The 5,891-nt window shown below is 36.9% G+C and overlaps 1 pseudogene; it reads right to left on the bottom strand.

The window, feature by feature from the left end:
- Window positions 1-4,390: 4,390 nt before the first annotated feature.
- On the bottom strand, window positions 4,391-4,708 carry LOC102765303 (annotated as a pseudogene).
- Between the last annotated feature and the right edge of the window lie 1,183 nt (window positions 4,709-5,891).

Below are 5,891 nucleotides of genomic sequence, written 5' to 3'. Positions count from 1 at the left end.
CAGGGAGTGTTGGAGAAAAGGAAGGTCACATGAATTAGGCATTGAAGATTGATCTAAAGCCTTGCTGGAGGGCAGTTTGAAGGGAAGCACAGGGACAGGGAAGTAGCTAAAAAGTGTCATTGCTTTTCCTTTGAGATAAACGGGCAGTTTGCTTATGACAGAAAAGACTTGAACATATTTGTATAATGAATAAATGAAATCATACATACAATGAAGGTGGGATAAAGAAATGTGAAAAGTAAACTGGCAGAAAAAAATGTCCTAATTGTTTCTAGTCATTTTCACAAATATAATATATATATATGTAACTGTGTTATGAGAAGGCCATATCTAGCCTGTAAAGTTTTATATTTTCATTGTCTAACACAGTAGCATTCAATGAGTACTTGAATAAATGTATATAAGTTCTATAAAGAAATACAAAGAAAAGGCTAAGAACCATAAAATGAATAGATACTAATCCTAGACAGGTGAGAATACCCTTATTCCACTAAAATTCAAGACCAGGATTGGAGAGTGCAAATAATTAGGGATTGTAATTGCTCTACATACCCACTGGGTATTTCAAAGCTGGCTGCACCATTTTTACTGTAATTTAGAATATAAGAACTCTATTAAGGAAAATTGAGAAGTTGCAAAGGTGATACAATTTAATGATGCAATGTAGTTTTTTAGAGCAGGTATAAATAAGCATTGTGAAGTTGAGTGTAACAAGAATAGTATGTGCCATTCATATCAGATTGTGCCAATATTAAGGGATTAATGCATTCCTCTGTGCTTCCACAGCTTATATGCATGTATTGATGATTTATTAACAGATTCCTATCTGTTACAAAGAATTGTAAATATCTACTCGATTCCAGAATAAATTAGATGCTTCCTGAAAGCAGAGACCATTTTCTAGTCTTCTTTATAGATTAAACCCTAGTATAGAAATAAGCACAAACATAATAAATGCCCACACATAAACATTTTAAATTACTAAACCAAATAGGAGGAAATGCATATAACATTTTGAAATTTTATATAAACTATATAGTATTCAAATGACCTCAACATCTAAGGTAATTAGTTATTTGTTTCAGTTTGAACATCACTGGAATGCATGAGTTCATGAGAAAATTAATATGTATTTACCATTGAAGCATTCAATTTACCATTGAAGCGAATCTTTGAAGCATAGGAAAACATCTTAAATTGAGGACAGATCATAAGAATTCTCACTTCATATTACACAGCGTTTTACAAAGTATCATACTTTAAAAAGATATTAGCTTGTAAGAACATGTAATAAATAACTTCAAAATGGAATGCATATTTAATTTTAAAGGGTGTCTTTAACATTTATGTAAAACGTTTTTTCTACTAGTCCAATAGAAACTTAGCTGACTACTGGGTAAAGCTAGCAATAAAACTACTGGTCTGCAATGTGTTAATAATATCTAATATATGTGAGATATGCTGACTTTGCAACCTATTAAAAGTAATAATTATAGATTATACTTGTGCAATTTTAGCAAGATTTAAATGTGACTTTGAAGTTGCCTTTCATCACATGCTAAAAGGGACAATTAAGTAAAAATATAGTTATAGAAGCAAATGTCCAAATCAGGTGATGATAAGTATAACTAAAACTTACTAAGTCTTAAGTGTATTAGAGCCATTATGCTAATCCCATCGTATGTCTTCCTTCTTATAACTCTCTCCAGACCTCATGAATTGGGTCCAGGCATGCACCACATATCTCCTCATTCTTTTGGGAGCAGCATCTACCCACAACATAGCATCATGAATAGCAGGAGCACAGGAGAATACGTAAACGCACAGGAACATTTAAAAGCTCTGCATTTATCACACCTGCTGATACTTCATTGGCTGAATCTTATTGTGTGGTGAAGCCCAAATAGTGGGCTATACACTAGTCATGGAGGTACACACCGCCCAAAGGAATATTTTGTGATGGGTAAGAAGAGTAACTATTCACTGGATAATGATCTGACCTATTACACATTAGAATAAAGAAAATTCACAATTTTAGATAACATTGGACCAGAGTAAACAATGCTTTAAAAATATGGCTAAAGAAAATGAAATTGATTTCATAATAAAGTTATTTTCAATTATAGCATGGGTCCCTGCAGGAAATAGATGGTACATACACATTTTAAAATTTGGGGATTGTTAATAGAGTTGAAGAGAGATAGGGTATAAAAAGTACAAATGATAACACAGGGGTTTGGGGTTAGCGAAAGCGGGACTCTGTTAATACTGCTACCCCTTGAGAAACACATAGGGGATCCATGACTGGAACACACTGATAAACTGCATCAGAATGACTGGCTGACAGAAGTTGTGTTGGATCTGGGCAGTAATTGACCTGTAGCTGTAACCCCACAGGCAGTGAGTCAAGGAGATAAATATCCAGACTTACCCATTGTCATTCCCTCCTATAGCTGTCTGCTGCTCCACTTTGGTTAAATCTAGAAGAAAAAAAAAGCCAGGAGGAGAAACAGTCAACTTCACTGATGAATTCATGTAGAGTGGGGAAGTCAGGGCCACTAAGATAATATATCCTGCATAGTGCAGCAAGCAATTTACATTTCAATATAACTTGCAGGTGATGTTTGAGTAAGTCTTTAATACTTTCTCCTTCATGTACTTCTATTATACTAGCATTGTGCTATTATATATACTGTCCCTGTTTTAGGGAACGCTATAGAGCTGCAGGTAGTGAGCTCATAATTACACATCGCCTCTCAGCTGTCCTGTTTTGTCACAGCCCGTGAGGTGACATAATATTAAGAATCAAGATTAAGATCATCTGTGGTGACTTGTCTGAAATTGTGTGCTGCGTTTTTCAAAATCTGTACGATGGATATGTGTGTTAGAGTGTGAAAATCCTCATGCGTAATGTTTAAGGACCCTGCCATATAAACGGTCACCTGGATGTGAATCTAGCAAATGACATTAACTAGAAGATTTTTTTGGTCTTTTTTTGTGTTTTAAATATTAACACACTCTTTTTAAAATTATATTAAAATCAGGCAATGGTCTGACAATAGAAAGGCTGCTTACAGAATACTGTTATGTTAAACTTGTCTCACAGGATGTTAAATCCTTACAACTAAGGTTTTCCCCAGAAAGATTAATGGAAACATCAATTGCTTTTCAGACTTGATAGTTCCTGCTTCGAAAGGTGGCTTTACACAAATACTAAATTACAAAAGAAAAAAATCCTTTATAACACAATGAATCACTTTATTTCGGTATGCATCCACATCTCAGCAATTAGTGGTCCTGAACAGAAAAGTGGAAAAACACAGCCATCAGCCAGGAAGTCAAGCCCGCCAACGTTGGGGTTCTGCCGTGCACATCGAGTTCTTTCTTAATCCTTGCTGAGGGTCATGAGAAGCTGCATCACCAAAACCAAAATATGCCCTGAATTCAAGCTTCTTTTTGTTCCAGTTGTCAAATTCCAAACTAGACCCAAATGGATTGCAAAGATGACCAAATGAGAGCTCTGTTTAAAACTTTAATTTGTAAAAGCAAAAGCAATGATAGGAACAACAACAAAAATTATTCCGAGAGATCATATGTGCTTACAAATGTCTTCTGTGGCCTTCCTGAGCTTAAAAAACAAACATATCAGCTGATGACATCAGAGAGCGGCAGGGCTGTGGACCCAATTTTCATTTCCTGGGCTGCTGGAGAATAAATGAATGTGGTTCCAAAACTAAACGAGGGAGGTCAGAGACTCTTTCCAACCTTACCTGATGGCTTCTGGACAAAGCAAGGGAGTGTCATGGAAAGTGTTGGGTGGCGATGGCGCAAGAAAGGGACCTGAAGAGGAGGAAGGAGGAAGCGGCACCCCTCGATATATAGGAGGTGGAAAGGCCCTGAATTCCTCACCAAAGGCCAATTTCGGAGGGGAGCAGTGGGGGTTACAATCTATGCTTTGGCCAAGTGTGGTAGGAGAGAATGGGAAAAAGGATGATGGCTTGGAAGGGAGTGGGGCATCATTTAAGACTTAAGAAAAAAGAAACCAGGGGTGCAAAGCGCGCGCACACACGCACACACACACACACACACACACCAAGAGTCCTACAGGCTGTGACCTGAATCCTTCACATTGACTCTAACAAGCCACCCCAAGCTGGAGGGCTATTGCAGGGAGGAAGGGGGGCGGGGGGCAGCAAGGTGATTGTGTGACGTGTCTTTTCACAGTTGAGTTAGATGTGCCCCACCAGTTATGATGGGAATCAATTTAAGTCTACTGTCTTGATCCCAGAAGTTCAACTATGTGGACAGTGGTTATACCTGAGAGGATGGTTTATTATAGCACAACTTACATATTTCAAACGGACAACAAATTAGTATCACTTACAGTATCTTAAGGTAAACTGCCTTTGAACAGGAGCTTCCTTTCCAGTACTAGTCCATCCATAGTAATTTTTGTTACAAATCTTACAATGGGGGGTACTTCAGGGTAGTTAGGTCCACATTCTATTTTAAGGTTGTATATTCGGTCTTCATAAACTGTTCTTGGAGGCCCAATTATCAGCGCTATCCATCTTGTAAGTGTCATGTCTCCGTCATCTTCTAAACCCCAACTGATTGTGCCATCTCCTCCTTTTTGTCCTTCTTCCAGTTCTTCCAACAGTTTAAAATGGCGAGGGACTTTTACTCCCGGGCCCGTGCTGGCTGCCATCTTGGTCGCTGTCGCTCAAAGGCCGGCCTTCACGTGAAGTTTGACCTTAAGAAAGACATTCAAATTCTGCATCTGTCAATTTCATCATTTATAATTATATATATATATATATATATGTGTGTGTGTGTGTGTGTATATGTATATATATATATACAGGAACGATTATATTACTGGGAAAGGCTTTTGAATGATGCCTTTAACATAATAAGCATTCAATAAATATTTGCTGCTGCTATAGTAGAGAATAAGTTATGTAAGGCCATACATTTGATGATTTCTAACAAATAATTTTTAGAATAAACATGAGAAGAGGTGACAAAAGCACTATAAATATTAATAGAATCAATGTTTAAGAGTTCAGTATGTTAAGCAAAATTTTGAATTTCAGTGTGTGGAGATAATGAAAAATAGTGTATTTGTTTCTCGTGTGTTGATGTTACATGATTTTATGAGCTTCTTCACTGATACTAAGATGATTTTTCTTCAGTATTCATTTGAATATTTTAATATTTCATGAATTTCACTATAAAATGTTGAATTTTATGGTAAAATACCTTTATTATTTTTTTAAAATGCCAGGCATATAACTTGATTTGTGTCTGTAATGCTATTTTCTGCTTTCAACATCCAGGAAAAAACAGGATTAACTTCTTGAGACTTCAGTTGTACAACTTTGCTTTGTCTATTTCTAGTTTTCAGCACATCTCCATATGTCTATCAACATCTTTTTACCACCTCAGTGGAACTAGCTTCCATGAAATATTGAAACCACCACTTTCAAGGGAGTCTATCATATAGGGGTTCAGAATGTGTCTCCTCAGAATGTGCCACTTTGACATAGAGATTATTTTGAGCTGAAGATATTTGAGGCTGAAAAAGTCAGGAAGAGCTTTTACTTCCCCCTTAACTGCCTAAAACAATTTAGGTAGAGGCCTGGTCTAGGAGGAGACTATTACCAGAGATAACCACCAAGAACATGAGCCAGGTGAGGTAGACTGGGGCAACTTAGCAAGATCTATTAGTTCACATACCTCTGTTTCCCTTTGCCTCTTCATGACACAACAAGTATTTATCTACCAAACATTTGCTACTCTATCTTCTTGTAAATTGTTTCCTCAACTTTGAAGTCCCAGACCACTACCCTCTTCTCCTTAACTCACAATGACATGGATGCCTTGATTGT

This window comes from Myotis davidii, unplaced genomic scaffold, assembly GCF_000327345.1.
Source record: "Myotis davidii unplaced genomic scaffold, ASM32734v1 scaffold135, whole genome shotgun sequence".
Taxonomy (NCBI): domain Eukaryota; kingdom Metazoa; phylum Chordata; class Mammalia; order Chiroptera; family Vespertilionidae; genus Myotis; species Myotis davidii.
Note: the sequence above shows the minus strand (reverse complement) of the source record. Positions and strands in the feature narration are given on the sequence as shown.